We start from the raw sequence: 17,076 nt of genomic DNA on the forward strand, positions 1-17,076 counted from the left end.
ATACCATCATGGGCTACAATGCAAAATTAGAGCGATCTCTGGTAATGATGCATCTCTTCTGGATTGGCTCATTGCTTTTATACCCATATTATGCAGGCAAACGAAGTTCCACCAAGGTGCAGACACCATCTCCAGATGGCTCTGTTGCTTGCATCTAAGTGGCAGAAGGATCTGCTTTCATGAAGGTAAATTTTTGGAAGGTGAATGGACCACAGTCCCTGGCTACTACCTTTGATGACATCTGCAGCCTCTCACTTCAAAAGTCTCTCGTCCCCATCTGTTTCAAGAAAACCCCCATCATTCCAGCCCTCAAGAAAAGTAACATCCTGCCTCAATGATGACTGACCAGTAGTTCTTGAATCAACTATAATGATGTGCTTTAAAGACTTGTCATGGCCCACATCAGTACTTGCCTCTCAGACAATCTAGACCAGGGGATCCCAGCCATTTTTTTTTTACACATGGACCTCCACCATTAACTGAGGGGTCAGTGGACCCCAGGTTGGGAATCCATGATCAAGAACCTATGCAATTTGCATGCAGGAGAAACAGGTCTTTGGAGGATACATTATCACTTGCACAATGTTCAGTTCTGGAGCACCTCAACAATAACAACATACACGTCAAGACGTTGTTCATTGACAACAACTCAACATTCAACATCATAATACCAAATAAGCTCACCTCTAAATTATGGGAGCTTGGCCCTGAGGCCCCCATTTGCAAGTGGCATCTAGACTTCCTAACTGAAAGACCTCGGTTTATTTGGACTAATCATTACATTTCATCTGCTGGTGCTCCCCTACGTTGTGTGTTAACTCCCCTGCTCTATTCCCTGTATATTCATGTTGTGTGGCCAAATACACCAACAACTCCATCTTTTAAGTTCACCAATGATATGACAACAAAATGATGAGACAGAAAAGAGATTGCAAACCTTGAGTCAGGATGCCAGAACAACAACCTGGTTTCAAATGTCAGCAAGATGAAAAAGTTGGTTGTTGACCCAAGGAATCCTGGAGTAGAGAGTGAGGTAAACAGAATCCTGTCTTTGTCAACAGAACTGCTGCAGAGATGGTAATAGTTGACAACCTCAAGTTCTTTGATATCCATATCTCTAGCAACTTCACCTAATCCTTCCACGGTGATCAAGAAAGTACATAAGCATATTTATTTCTTAGGTATCCAAGAAGATTCGACATGTCCATGAGGATTCACTTGAAGTTCTACATGTGCTTTAAGAAAGAACCCTGATGGATTGCATCTCAACCTGGTATGGCAATGGGTCTGCACTGGACTGATTGAATCTGCAAGAGTGTGGTAAGCACAGCTTGTCACTTCTTTCTGTCCAGTCCATCTTTACATATGGAGCTTTAAGAAGATCAATGATATCAAAGATGTCTGCCCTTTTCTTTCTGGGAGAAGATACAGAAGATTGAAAGCCTGAATGTCCAGACTTAGAAGCAGCTATCAGACTATGAACAAACAAACCAAAAGTTTCAAATCCCATTACCAATGGTGTTGCCACATTCTCAGACTCATACTTCTACGTTCTTCAGTTATTGGCACTTGAACATTTCTTTTCCTCCTACTTCATACTCTACCACACACATGATCTGCTAGGCTGTGTGGCACATATATTTAATACTACCATGTTCTATTTATTGATCCATTAATCTGTTTACTCTGTGGGCTTCATCCAAGCAAGGAATTTCATTGGACCTTGGTGTATATCACTATAAACGAATCCATCACTGGTCCTCAGCTTAGGTTGAAAGCCTACCTATTTCCCAATTCCATTTCCCTGTTTCACAACTGCCTTCTTTCCTCAGTGCCCAGCAACCCCTCCCCTGCCTTCTGATAATTTTGGAGTGCAAGTCTTCAAATGTTCAGCTGAGATACTGCCTGGTTCCATAACCTTTGTTGTATCCAATGCTCTCAGCAATCTTTTGATATTACATCGAAACTAACATACTGACTATGTGATAGTGTGGATCTCAAGAGGAAATTGAAATAAATAAACCCCTTGGCACTTGACTCTCACCATGGATTTTTGGAATGTATTTCCAATTCCATGCAAGGTTGTGTATAATTATTTTGTGTTTGGTCTCTTATTAAAATGTTCCTTATAAATCAAGCTGTTATAACAAAAATATTAAACTTAAATGTACTAACCTAATAAAATTTAAATGATTTTACTGGGAAGACAAGCAGAGAAGATACTGAATTAAACTGTCTAACCACAGACATTGATTTTGGAAACTGGCTGTTTGCCCCAGTGTAAGGGAACACAAAGAAAGTTAAATAAATAGTCACTAGAGTAGAAATAACATTCCTGAATTGCTTGCACCAAGAATCTCTGTCATTTCTCATAAACTAAACCAAAAGAGCGAGTACTTTCTTTAAAAAAGAACTATATGTTTATCCCAAGCTGAAATGATGTCGATTCAGCTATGAGTGACTCAGTATACCAAGTTTTCAGAAATTCAAGTGACTGTGCTGGAATACTCAAAATAAAAACAAAAGGGAATGAAGTGCCAAACACGGATTCTTTCAATTCTTGTGAAGATAAGTTTTGCACCGATGTTTTTACAAATCGTTTCGCCTCTTTACTGCAGATGCTGATAATCTAAAATACAATCAGAAAATGCCGGAAGTACTCAACAGGTCAAGCTATACCTGTGGGAAGAGAAACAAGTCAATGCGTTCGAAGCTCCTTCCTCAGGTACTGTCCGGCGTGAAACTCCGCGTCTCTCCGGAGTTTGCTTTTGCCCATCAGAGCCTATTGCTCCCAGGGTCCCTCCTGCCGCTCGGGGTCGCTACGAGGCAACCACCGCGCCCTCCTCCAGACAAGCGCGCACACGCGCATCCCAGGGAAATGGGTTGGGAAGAGGGGGGGAAAGGCGAGCGCATGCGCGCGCACCTGAACCCGGCTGGGGGAGGGGAGAGCGCGAGCGCGAGCGCGAGTGAGCGCTCGAGGTCCGAGACCCCGTGAAAAGGGGAAAGGCAGGAAGCCGCACGCGACCCGGCGCCACCCGCGAGTGCGCCCGTGTAGGGTGCACGCGCACCGAACGTCACCAAGTGGAAACGAGGCAAAAGCTTGTTTGTTCGACGCCAGGAGGCGGCTGTGGAGCGATTAAAGATTATAATATAAAATAAAATCTTTAGGGTAGCCGTCAATTCCGAGATATTAAATTAGTCAGTGGGGAAATAGAACCGCGTTGTCCTCCTCTGGCCGCTGTCCTAGGCACCCTTCGGAGCAGGTGCGTGATGGTTATTTCTTATTTCTCAAACTTTGATGAGCAGAGCGAATTTTAATGGTAAGTTTGCTCCTTATTTCTTTGCTCTGATTGTTTAATTTATCTAAGATGCCAATGGTCGCTGCCTCCCCTTGCGGTCTGACTGTGGGTGAGGAGGCCGGCTTTAGGGGCCGAGACCGGGGCCTCGGTTAAAACGGAGGAGGAAACGGCAACCACAAGGAAACCTGAGATTTATTTCGTGGCCGCCTTCGGAATAAGTAAATACTAGATATCAGCAAACTCATCGAGTCAGCCTAGTGTGCATTATTCATCGCCTTAACCCACGCCCTATGATATTTGGATTACTTTATTTAAAAATTTGTTACATAATTTCGGTTTAAATATGGGGTAGATGAATTCTTGCATTTTTTTAATACATTTGATTTGTCTGGTCATACCCTCTCAACCTCATGTATTCATCTCCAAGGTGGTGGGGTCCTTTTGTTTATTGCTCTGGTTATGTTAAATCTGGGTCTACTGTTTTCTTGAAAAATGCCTCTTACTGAACATGCTTTCACTCGGATGCCAATATACAGTATTGATTTTGAAAGCGTGTCAAGCAAGTACACCTGGAAATGTTTCACTGATCAGGAATGAGCTGGTCGGCATGTTGCTACATGACTCATCCACAACTATATAATTTTACTGTGAAGGCTTGTTTTAAGCATACTTTGAGCGTTTTTGATAGCAAATCAGAATCTGCTTTTAGATGCTCTAAATTAAGAACGAACTGTACTGATGTGACGCACCAGTACCAGGTACATGGTACCTGGTACGTGACACACCAGGTAAAAGCCTAATTAATCTTGTCCTCACCAGCCTGGCTTAATTATGCCGACAGCAAGTATATTTGGAGTTAGCACTGTTCTGGTCTTCTGGAGGTTGCCCCTCCCAGTTTCATACTGAGAATTTCCTGTAGGTGGATGAGTGCACAGGATATAATAAGACTGCAGAACTCAACAACATGCAGGTTTACAAAAGTATATTCCACAACCAGAACTGACATTAGTTAAGCAGTTTCAATACAACCAGCGCATCTGCATGCACCTACAAACGAGAAAATCTGTAGATGCGGGAAATCCAAGCAGCACACAAAATGCTGGAGGAACTCAGCAGGCCAGGCAGCATCTATGGAACTTAGTACAGTTGACATTTTGGGCCGAGACCCTTCAGCAGGACTGGAGGAAAAAAGCAGATTTAAAGTTGTGGGCGTGAGGGAAGGGAGAAACACAAGGTGATAGGTGAAACTGGAAGCAGGAGGGGTGAAGTAAAGAGCTGGGAAGTTGATTGAAAGAGTTACAGGGCTGGAGAAGGGGGTATCTAATAGAGGACAGAAAGCCAAGGAAGAAAGAAAAGGAGCACCAGAGGGAGGCGATGGGTAGGCAAGGAGATGGGTGAGAATGGGAATGGGGAATGCTGAAGGGTGGGGGGGGCATTACCAGAAGTTTGAGAAATCAATGCTTATGCCATCAAGTTGGAGGCTACCCTGAAGGAATACATGGTGGTGGTTCCTCCAATCTGAATGTTGCTTCATCGCGACAGTAGAGGAGGCCATGGATTGACATGGAAATGGGTATCCACTGGAAGATATGGCTTCTGGCGGACAGAGCGTAGGTGCTCGGTGCAGTGGATTCCCAGTCTACATTGGGTCTCACCGATATATAGGAGGCACCGGACACAGTATATGATGTCAGCAAACTCATGGGTAAAGTGTTGCCTCACCTGGAAGGACTGTTTGGGGCCCTGAATAGTAGTTCACCAGGTTGATTCCAGAGATGAGGAGTTTAGTCTTTGAGGAGGGATTGAGTCGCCTGGGATTGTACTTGCTGAAATTCAGAAGGATGAGAAGAGATCTTATAGAAACCTATGAAATTATGAAAGGGATAGGTAAGATAGAGGCAGGAAAGTTGTTTCCACTGGTAGGTGAAACTAGAACTAGGGGACATAGCCTCAAAGATTTAGGGGAATAAATTTAGGACAGATGAGGAGACAGACATACTTTATTGATCCCGAGGGAAATTGTGTTTCGTTAGAGCCACTCCAAACAAGAATAGTGTAGAAATATAGCAATATAAAACCATAAATAATTAAATAATAATAAGTTAATCATGCCAAGTGGAAATAAGTCCAGGACCAGACTATTGGCTCAGGGTGTTTGACACTCCGAGGGAGGAGTTGTAAAGTTTGATGGCCACAGGCAGGAATGACTTCCTATGACGCTCAGTGTTACATCTCGGTGGAATGAGTCTCTGGCTGAATGTACTCCTGTGCCTAACCAGTACATTATGGAGTGGATGGGAGTCATTATCCAAGATGGCATGCAACTTGGACAGCATCCTTTTTTCAGACACCACTGTCAGAGAGTCCAGTTCCACCTCAACAACATCACTGGCCTGATGAATGAGTTTGTTGATTCTGTTGGTGTCTGCTACTCTCAGCTTGCTGCCCCAGCACACAACAGCAAACATGATAGCACTGGCCACCACAGACTTGTAGAACATTCTCAGCATCGTCCGGCAGATGTTAAAGGATCTCAGTCTCCACAGGTTCGCCACTCTCTGGGAACTGCTTTTCCCAGAGAGTGGTGAATCTGTGGAATTCTCTGCCCAATGAAGCAGTGAGGTACCTCAGTAAATATATTTAAGACAAAGTCGAATAGATTTTTGCATAGTAGGGGAATTGAGGGTTATGGGGAAAAGGCAGGTAGGTGGAGTTGACATCATGGTCAGTTCAGCCATGATCTTATTGAATGGCAGAGCAGGCTTGATGGGTCAGATAGCACCTATTTCTTATGTAGTGAGGGAGGGGGTGTAGGGGCAGGTGTAGCTTTTGTTCCGCTTGCAAGTGTAACTCGGTTTGGTTACTAGGGGAAGACAACCCTTGGCCTGGCCAAACTTAAGAAATCTTGTTTGGGTGAATGCTGCGTGGTGTCCCTGTTACACTTCAGTACCACAAAATAACAAACAGTACACAATATGCAATTAAATGATTGAGCTTTATAATTCTTAATTGGACTATATGGTTAGTAAAGAATCAGAAAAGAAAAGGGCACTCCTCATGAAACAGTCGAATGCACAACGTTTGAGATCATGGTTCTGTTCATTTGTTCCCTGTTGACCTTCTCAGAGCATAGCTTACCCTCGCTCCAAGTCCACTCAGCCCGGTGGTGTACCAACTCTCTCCATTCACGTCTTCTCTCCTCATCTCTCCCTGGCAAAAGACCATGAAATCCCTGCTTCCTGACCTTTAAGGAAGAACAACATCCTGCTCATTGGCTAGCATACATTCTAAAGCTCCCTGTTATCTCTAGTCATAACCAAAACATTGCTGCTACAGAGAAGCCATTACATTAGCAGTGAAACCTTACAGCATTCTTTACCCCTCCCCACCAAATTTAGTTATGTTCTCATGACTTTGAGATAATTCACCAACCCCTCCTGCAAAACACGAAGTCCAATCCAGGTGTAAAAGGCAGTGACATAGCTCCCCAAAATGGTAGGGGCCACACTCTGTTCCCTTGGTGCTACGTAAGCCAGCCTATCCAGTGGTCTCCTAATTCTCTGAGACCTCTGCACACCCTCACCTAACTCTTCGGGTTCAGCACTACTGGAGATACTTCCGGTCTACCAGGTGGTGCCTCCCCTGACTTATCACTTGTGCCCACCTGCAACTTGGACCCCTCTGTCCCGTGGCCAGGTCCTGCTGCAACCCAGGCTGTCCACAGATACCCCCCGCCCCCCCCCCACTTCACCTGAGTCAGCAGGAGAAGGGCTGGAAATCTTTTCCTCAATCAATGGGGAGTTAGCAAAAGGCAGCATATACCATACATCCAGGTGCTCATCCTTTGAATCAGTATCCCTCTCAGGGATGGGGGCTGGCTTAACCTCTCCTGCTGCGGGCCCTACAGTCGCCCTGTGTTTCCGCAGAGTGTTCTTAATAGATGTAGGTTCCAAGTCGGCTCTGGGTCTACCTGCACCTCTTGTCCCAGGGGTAGCAGGTGGTTCTGATGGAGAATCTTGACAGGCCCATTCCCATCCTCTGGTTTCACCGAGAAAATTGGTAGGTTTGGCATTTGACCCTCCACCACATAAGGCATAGCCACCCAGCAGTCTGCCAACTTAAGGTTCCCAGGTAGCCCCGAATTCCTTATGAGGACCCAGTCTCCTGGTGGGATTTGGGAGAACCTCACCTTATTTCATATCTCCTCTTATTTCCTTGATTCTGCTTGGCAGTTGAGACCCAGCTAATTCATAAGCCCTTTTCAGCTCTCTTCTCATGTCAGACACATACTTCAGATGACTTTTTGGTGGTCAATCAGTTTCAGGTTCAGTTTATTTGAAATTTAGAAACCACAAATGCAATGCAGTTAAAAAATGAGACAACATTCCTCCAGAATGATATCACAAAAGCATATGACAGAACAGACTACACCAGAAAATCCACATAACGTTTGACAATCCCCAATCCAGAGTCTGGAGAGGCTGCTGCATATTAATATCGCGCTACTGTCTTAGTGTGTTCCCCGGAAAGGAGCTCCAAATCCACCAGACAAAACAAGACCAAAAACTAAAGCTACAAGACCTGCACAAAACCACATAGTTACAATAGTGCAAACAATAGCATAATTGATTTAAAAAAAAACAGACCATGGGCACAGTAAAAATAGTCCAAAGATGTTAAAGAAAACTAAGTTCAAAAGAAATCACTACACAGTTTCCACAAGTCCCCAGGGTCCTGACAAACTCGCCATCCCGCGCCAGCAGCAGAAGGGAATACCCCTGCTATGGACTTCCATGGCGCTGCCTGACTCAGCCTCGCAGACGCAGCATACAACGAAAGCTCCGTCGAACCCAGCCTCACAGATGTAGCACACACCGAAAATGACTTGACTGCAATGGACTCTGAGTCCGTCGAACCTCTGAGCTGACGACCATGTCCTCCGGCATAGCTTCTCTGAGCACCAAGCTCTGCCGAGTGTATTAAGATGTATTAAGAGCCAACGGCCATTGGCAATGCAACCCCGAGGACTGGGGGCCTGTTCTTCCCAGCAGAGTCCTGGATCTCGCAGCAGCAGCAACGAAGAAGGTCTTCCTGGAGATTTCCCGATGTTCCTCTGTGCTCCCACATCGGTTTTCAATCGATTATGATTGCGCACGGCACCCCACTTCAAAAATAATTGATAATCAGCTCCGGAGTGGCTGCTGCAAGCTGTGTTACACCGCCATCTTGTGTCATTGTCTCAATCGCCCTCAGCAGTCCCAAAACAAAGGTCAATTGGCAACCTCGCCTCGTGCCCAAGCATTAGATAATATTGACAAGTACCTAGTAGCTTCATTTCAGTGGACCAGATGTTCAATATGTTGACTCCACCTGCTCTTGCTGATATCCAAGGTCCCGAGCATGTCTAGCAAGGTCCCATTAAACCTATCGGGCTGGGGATCACCCTGTGGATGATAGGGCATGTTCCTCAACTTTTCGACTCCAAACATGTCCAGTAACTCATGGATAAGTCTGCTTTTGCAATCCAGTCCCTGACCACTATATATCCGCTTGGGAAGGCCATAATAAATGAAATACTCCTCCCATAATACTTCGGCCACTGTGGATGCCCTCTGGGACAAGCCTGTGCATATCTGGTGGTATGGTCTGTGATGACTAAGACTTTCGCAGAGTTGCTAGCATCAGGTTCTATTGACAGAAAATCCATACACACCAGGACCAGGGGCCCCACATTTTGCAAGTGGGACAAGGGAACTGCCTACGTAGGTAGCGTCTACCGCCATATGCACGACTTGCAGTATTCTTCGACCTTCAACTTCATTTGGGGCCAGGAAAACTGGTCTCTGAGCAATCCATGGGTCTTTTCAACCCCCAAATGTCGAGAATCATCATGAATTGACCTCAACGCAATCCTCTGATACTTCTCCAGCAGAACCAGCTGGCAATGCCGAGGTTGGTCCGGGGGTGACCTGACCCGGTATAGGATCTGGTTCCGCAACTCCAACCGAGGCCATTCTGTCAGTGATGGATGTACCGCCATGTGTTTTACTTTTTCTGCCACAACCACATCTCCCTTTTCGACCGCTGACCAAAGGATACCGATGCCCGGGTCATCTCGCTGAGCAGCTGCCACTTTCCCAGAACTCAATTCCAGCAGCTGATCTGTCTTCAGACCAGTCAGGTTACACTTGGGGAATGGCATCATCAGAAGCTCCCAATTGATCCACTGCTTGATCCTGCCCCTCCTTTCCTTTTGCCTTCACGGTGATGGCAAACTGACACATGGCCTTCACCCCTGTGGCAGGAACGCTCTCCCAGTCCTCGTCCCTGACAAGTCCCTCATGCACCCGTCGGGACAAAGCATCAGCGTTCCTGCTTCCCGGCTGGTACTTTAGGCTGAAATCATAGGCAATGCTACCAACCACCATTGGCCTGTGGCATCCAGTTTCACCGAGGTCAGGATATAAGTTAGGAGGATGTTGTCTGTCCTCGCCTCAAACTTGGCCTTGCAGAGGTGGTTACTCAGCTTATCCACCACAGCCCATTTCAATGCCAGAAGTACCAACTTGTGCGTGGGATAGTTTTTCTCGGAGGGCAACAGACTCCGGCTGACAAATGCAACCGATCTCAACTGGTGGCCCTGATCCTGAAACAGGATGCCCCCTAATCCCTCTTGGCTGGCATCTGTGTGGAGTACATACGGCAACTGGGGATCCGCAAGAGCCTGCACCTGGTTCAGCAGCTCCTTCAGCAACTGAAAGGCCTCCTCACATTTTTTGCATCCCATCTCAGTCCAAAGGGCTCCTAAGATACTCTCCACCCTCCTGTCCTTTTTTTTTCCCCCTCCCTCCCCTCCCTTCCCTCCCCAAGGAGAGTAACTGCACAAGCTGATTCAACGGGTGACTCACTTTTGTGTAGCCTTTCACAAACCTCCAGTAGTAACCACAGAACTCGAGGAACGAGCACAGAGCACTCAGTCTGGGTTCTTGGCCAAGCGGTGACTGCCTCTATCTTAGCTGGATCTGTAGCTACTCCATCCATGAAACCACGTGCCCAACATAGATAACGGATGTTTGGCAGGCAGCCCAGCACCTTCAGCAGCCTCGCTTCATATTCTTCCAAGGTGGATCTAAACTCAGAGGTCATCCAGATATACCAATACCGCAAGCAAGTTGGCAACTGCTTCCCTCATCGTAGTGATCCTGACAATCATTGCCATCCTGCTTGCCTGTACAACTGAGAGCTTCTACAATTCGGGGCTCCCTAGTACCCCAGCAGAAAATCCTGACTCCCCCTCCTGGTCTTCCAGATCATCCACTAAGAGGGCCTCTCTCCCAGGCACTCCAGGAAATTTGGGAGTCCACATCAATCTCACTACTTCCCCTGGCCGTACTACCATTGGCTTTGACTGGGTGAACCACACAGTCCCTCGTCTAAATCCTGTATCCAGCCCGATGTAGCCACGCACTTCTCCTTCTCCTTGCAGGCCCCCATGGGCTTCCTCACAAGAGGGGTGTTGGTCCCCACTAGAAGTGAAACGCCGTCCTTCTTAGCAGGATCCCGACAAACCACCACCAATGTATCTAGAACCTTAGACACTCCTACATTGGCCTCGAGAGCTCCAACTTCACTAACAAATAACCATTGTATGGATAATCACTAGCACTAAGCCCCCAGATCTCCAGTGCCCTTAATGGGGCCAAGGGTAAATGCTTCGGATACCGGTTGTAAAGCGAACAGTACAACAGCGTGACCTGTGACCTGGTGTCAAGTAAGGCTAGTGTCCTCTATCCATAGTGACACACTGGAACATGGTTCCACTAAGTCTTCAGGAATAGGGCCTTTAGCTTTCTGGGGGGCATGGAAGGGGGATCCTTGGTACATTGCTGGGAACGTGTTCCCCAGCGACACCAGGCTGTTCCCTCACTGGCTCTCCTTTAAGTTTTCCCCATGACACTCTCTGCTTAGGTACCTGGGGGCTTACTCTCCTTCATGTGTGACACCTGCTGCCAGCAACACTCCGTATTGTTTGTCCCCTTAGGGGATCTGCCCCCCCCATCAGCTTCATCATATGGGGGGGGGGGGTCACACCAGCTGATAACAGCTGAAGCATCTCTGTTCTTAACTCTGCCACAGTTTCCTCTGCCACTCCCCGGATAGGCTATCTGTGGTCCCTGCACCTGCTGGTGGAGGCCTTCCATGCCTCTGATGCATTCTCCTCTTCCTGTACCTCTCTGATCAGCTCAACAAAAGATGAAGGGGAAAGGAGGCGTGAATTACGAGACTGTCAGAGACCCCAAGCAATCAGGTTCAGGGACTGGGCGCCCCGGCTATCTGGTCCGCTCTTAACTGATCCACCTCAGCTGCCTGAACGACCTCTCTGCACTGCAAGCAATTTAGTTGCCTCTCTAGCTGAAAAATATAAGCATAAAATTTCTCCCCCTTCTCCTGACACAGGTTCTGAAACCCTGCCATGAGCTCCATTGGCCTTCCTGTCGGGCGAAAACATTGTCCAGTGCTTGCATGTAATTGACAGTTGTCGCTATGGAATACTGCAACCTGACGGCTCTCACCTCAGTGGCCCGCCCATTCAAATTTTCAACCAATCTCTGTTGCTTTACATCATCGGAGTACTGCCACTCATCTAACAACTGAGAGGTCTGTTCCGCCCAAGTCTCATACTCCTCTTCCCCTTTAGGGGTGGGCATTATTCCAGAGAATAGGTGGAGCCTACCATAGCCGGGACTTGAATCTGAGCATTTTTCCATTTATTTGCCAGAGAGGTAAGGGCAGATACTAACTCAGAATTCTCACTCTTCACTGGGGGATGTGGTCTAAATAGACATTCCAAATCCGACCACTCCTTCCCTTCATTCCTCAGAAACGATAGAACCTTGTCTTTGAAATCTCTGCCCCCAGCTATCGCTATGTCAGCACTGGTCTACATTAAAACGAGAGCTGCGTCTGCCATTTTATCAAACCTCTGCCCTGCAATCGCAATTTTAACAGTACGTAACAGGCGAGTTAACAATTCATCCGGAGTACGAATATCTACCCTACTGGTCCAATACTCAGGGTAATCACACAGCATCCAATGAAATCAATCCCAGATGAGCCCCCACAGTTGTAATTCTCTGTTTGGCTAGCGGCTTAATCTAGGGGAAGCCAGCCCTTGGTATGCTGCGTGATGTGTCCCATTACAAATCAGTACCACGAAATGATGAACAGTGCACAATATGCGATTAAGCGATTGAGCTTTATAATTCTTAATTTGACTGTATGGTTAGTAAAGAAACAAAAACAGAAAAGAGCTCATCCTCATGAAGCAGTCTAATGTGCAACGTGGGAGCTCATGGTTCCATTCATTTGTTTCCCGTTGACCTTGGAGCGTAGCTTACTGTCACGCCAAGTCCACTCCATCCGGCTGTCTACCAATTCTCTCCATTCACGTCTTCTCTCCCTGGCAAAAGACTGCAAAATTCCTGCTCCCAGACCTACAAGAGAGAGCAGTTTTTTGCTTATTGTCTAGCATAAATTCCAAAGCCGTTTGTTATTTCTAGTCATAACTGAAACATTGCTGTTACAAAGAAACCATTACCTTAGCAGTGAAACATCACAGAGAGGTCATTACATTAGCAAGAAACCTTACAGCGCATTACACAAGGATAAGTGCCAGGAGGGAGATCACTGGGGAGGGATGAATGGACAAGGGAGTCACATAGGGAGTGATCCCTGTGGAAGGAAGGAAATAGTGGGTGAGGGTAAGATGTGCTTGGTGGTGCCATCCGACCAGGGATAGGGTTCCACTTGTCCTCACCTATCACCCCACCAGCCACTGTGTCTATCATATTAGCATATCTCCAGCAGATCCTACCACCAATCCATGGCCTCTTTTACTGTCACGATGAGGCCACGTTCAGGTTGGAAGAACAATACCTTACATTCTGTCTGGGTAGCCTCCAACCTGATGGCATGAGCATTGATTTCTCGAACTTCCAGTAATTCCCTTACCCTTACCTTTCCCCATCCCCTTCCCCGCCCCCCCCATCTATCTCTTTGCTTGCCCATCACCTTCCTCTGGTGCTCCTCCCTGCTTTCTTTCTTTGGCCTTCTGTCCACTTCTATTGGATTCCCCCTTCTCCAGCCAAGTTTCTCTCCCCTGCCCCACCTTTTAAATCTCATTTTTTCTCCAGTCCTGCTGAAGAGTCTCAGCCTGAAACTTCAACTGTACTGTTTTCCATAGATCTGCCTGGCCTGCTGAGTTCCTCCAGTATTTTCAGCATGTTATTTGCATGCACCTAACTGCTTTTGATGTTAAGGTAGTATTTGACTGTAAATAGATTGCAGATTGTATATAGAATAGATTCCAGACACATCTTGGATCAACAAGGATGCTCAACAGCTATGGCAGAGCTTAAATGCTGTCACCTCTTACTAAGTGAATTCAAGCAAATTCACTTCCAGATTGTCTCAATGCCTTCTATGCTTGCTTTGATTGTCAAAACAGGGTGGAATCATCATTAACTCCCACTGCCCCTGATTCAGTCCCAGTTATTCAGTCTCTGGGGCCAACGTGAGAGTATCCTTCAGGAGGGTGAACCCAAGGAAAGCTTCCTGCTCAGATGGGTACCCGGCGGTGTACTAAAGACCTGTGCTGATCATTTGGCTGAAGTGTTCACTAAGATTTTTAACCTCTCACTTTGGCAGTTTGAGTTCTCCACCTGCTTCAAGCAGGTTTCAGTTATACTAGTGCCTAAGAAGAATGTGGTAACCTTCAATAATGACCATCCAATAGCATTTGCATCCATAATGATTTAGTGTTTTGAGAGGTTGGTGATGAAAAATATTAACTCCTGCCTGAAAAGTGACTTGGATCTAGTCCAGTTTGCCTACCGGCACCACAGGTTCACAGCAAATATTGTTTCATTGGCTCTTCGCTCAACCCAGGACATTTGGACAGCAAAGGTGCATAGATCAGGATGCTTTTTAAAGACTATAGCTCACCATGAAATACTGTCATCCTCACAAGACTAATGAATTAGCTTCAAGACCTTGGTCTCAATAACTCCTTGTACATATAGATCCTCAAATTCCTCACTTGCAGACCCTGGTCAGTTCGGATTGGCAACAACATCTTCTCCACGATCTTCATCAGCACAGGTGCACCATAAGACTGTGTGCTTAGCCCCCTGCTCTACTTGCTTTACATTTATGACTGTGTGGCTAAGCATAGCTCCAATACCATATTTAAGTTTGCTGATGACACAGTTGTCATAAGTGAAATTTAAGTGACAGATGAGTATATAGGAGGGAGATAGAAAATCTGGCTAAGTGGTGCCATTACAACAACTTTTTACTGAATATCAGCAAAACCAATGAGCTGATTATTGACTTCAGGAGGAGGAAACCAGAGGTCCATGAGCCAGACCAGAGGTGGAGAGTGGAGAGTGTCAGCAACTTTAATTTCCTCAGTCTTATCATTTCAGAGCACCTGTGCTGGGTCCAGCACTTAAATGCAATTATGAAGAAAGCATGGCAGCTCATCTGCTTCCTTAGTTTGCAAAGATGGCATGCCAAATCTAAAAAAATAACAGACATCTATAAAAATGTGTGATGGAGAGTATATTGACTGGCTGCATCACCGATGCTCATGAATAGAAAATCCTATAAAACATAGTGGATATGACCCTTCCATCATGGGTAAAGTCTTCCCCACCATTGAGCACATCTACATGAAACATTGTTGTAGGAAATTAGCATCCACCAAGCAGCGCCCACTACCCAGGTCATGCTGCTGCCATCAGGAAGAAGGTTCAGGAGCTTTAGGATTCACACCAAGGTTCAGGAATGGTTATTACCCCCTCAACCATCAGTCTCTTGAACCAGAGGGGTTAACTTCATTTAACTTCATTTGCTCCATCACTGAACTGTTCCCACAACACATGGACTCGCTTTCAAGGACTCTTTATCTCCTGTTCTCAATATCTATTGCTTAATTATTTATATTTTCTCTATTTGTGTTTGTACAGTTTGTTGTGTTTTGCACATTGGCTGCTGACCATGTTGGTATGGTCTTTCCTTGATTTTATTATGGTTATTGAATTTGCAGTGTATGGCAACAAGAAAAGGAATCCTAGAGTTGTATATAATGACATATATGTACTTTGATGATAAATTTACTTTGAACTTTTGACTGTTGTACAAAGAAGTCCCCTGTGAAGTTTTGTCAGAGTTAATACTTCATTGGCTGGCTCTCTTCCCACATAGTGCTTCAGGATTGAATATTCAGTCATTCCATTTAATATCAGAGAAACGTATACAATATACATCGTGATTTTTAAAAAAAATCTTCACAGACATCCACAAAAACAGAAGTGCCCTAAAGAATGAATGACAGTTAAAATGTTAGAGCCCCAACCCCTCCATGCCCCTCCCACACAAAACAACGACCCTCCCCCCACCGCCGCACTTTTGCAAAAAGGCATGAGCACTGTCCACTCACAAGGCATGCAACAGTGAGGCCCCCAAAAATTACGATGATTTGCAATACAACATAAACTAATCGTTCACCCAACAATTCGACATGCCAGACTCCCTCCCTTCCTAATAAAGGGGAAAAGCAATGTCGTCTTTCACAGCGAGAGAGAAAACGTTGCAAAACAACTTCCTGATTTATGGTGTTAGAAGTCTGTTGTGCTGCTTTTATCCCCTGAGTTCTGTGACTTGAGAATCAGCAACAATCTCTCACCCCACCAACGAGAGAGGGAGTGCGACTCATTGAGTACACAGCCTCCAACAGCTGATCGGCAGTTCCTGATGTTCTGTTCTCTGCTTTGATGCTTCAGTTGGTGGCACTGGTTTAGTTTGAGTCTGTCCCCAAGGCATGAAACCTCAGAACCCTGAAGGCACACTCGTCTCCTAGGCTGTGTCCTTGGGATATTGAATAGCAGCTGGTCATGAGACCCTGAGAGCAGGTTCCACCACTGGGGGAAGAGAAAAAACAGTATAACTCCAGGTCATGGATTTTTGTGATCAATATCAGCCTGTCGGTGTCTAATGGTAGAAGAGCCTTAAGTTGTGTCCTTCCTTCAAAGAGCCTTTTCTGTGGTTGCAGTGTATCCCGCAACAGATTTTTGAAGACCTTGGAATGTGTCAGTTTTCAGCATTTGTCCTTAGCCAACACCTTAGACCAGGAGGCATTTTTCATTACACTGATAGTTTTCTGACAACAGGAGAGGTAACCTTAATGTCCCTGGGAACAGTTTATACATCTATGTGAACTGAACCTTAATAAATAACCTGCATCTTTTCCCAGACCTTTCTGGAAAAATTCCCAATGAGGAGGAAATGGATGAGGATCTTGCTTAGAGTGTAGCCATGAAGGGAGAGGAGTGGACTGTTGTTGATACTCTGACCGTACATTAAAGAAATCTGACAAATGGATCTTCTCACTACCTGCTAAGTAAGGTCTTAGTACTTGTTCACAGGTTTCAGTGATAAAATTTACAGACTGCTGGAGCAATCCCCCTAGTAGATTTTGTCATCTTTTCCTGGAAGACTGACATTGTCTAATTTTTGTGATCTAAATTGTTCTACTGTCTAAAGTATTCTGCCAGTGGTTTGGCATGGCCCAATGAAACAAATTAAAAAAAATAAAAGATGGCACCTCATAGTGCTTGCACACATGGCTTGATGGAGCCATACATAAAGGTAGACATCAGAATAAGGATGCAGTTCTTCTTCCACCCACCCTTTTAAACTGGAATTTTATGATAAA

The 17,076-nt window shown here is 45.7% G+C and overlaps 1 protein-coding gene across 8 annotated transcripts in view; it reads left to right on the forward strand.

The window, feature by feature from the left end:
* The first annotated feature begins 2,934 nt into the window (after window positions 1-2,934).
* arhgap12b (Rho GTPase activating protein 12b) overlaps window positions 2,935-17,076 on the forward strand; it is a 189,526-nt gene continuing 175,384 nt past the window's right edge. For 5 of the 8 annotated variants that reach the window (XM_059971958.1, XM_059971960.1, XM_059971964.1 and 2 more), the window contains exon 1: window positions 2,937-3,263. The gene's annotated coding sequence lies outside the window, so the exon portion shown is untranslated. Of the gene's footprint in view, window positions 3,321-17,076 lie in introns of all 8 variants that reach the window. The other 3 variants (XM_059971961.1, XM_059971959.1, XM_059971966.1) reach the window with 3 other exon arrangements.

This window comes from Hypanus sabinus, chromosome 6, assembly GCF_030144855.1.
Source record: "Hypanus sabinus isolate sHypSab1 chromosome 6, sHypSab1.hap1, whole genome shotgun sequence".
Classification (NCBI taxonomy): domain Eukaryota; kingdom Metazoa; phylum Chordata; class Chondrichthyes; order Myliobatiformes; family Dasyatidae; genus Hypanus; species Hypanus sabinus.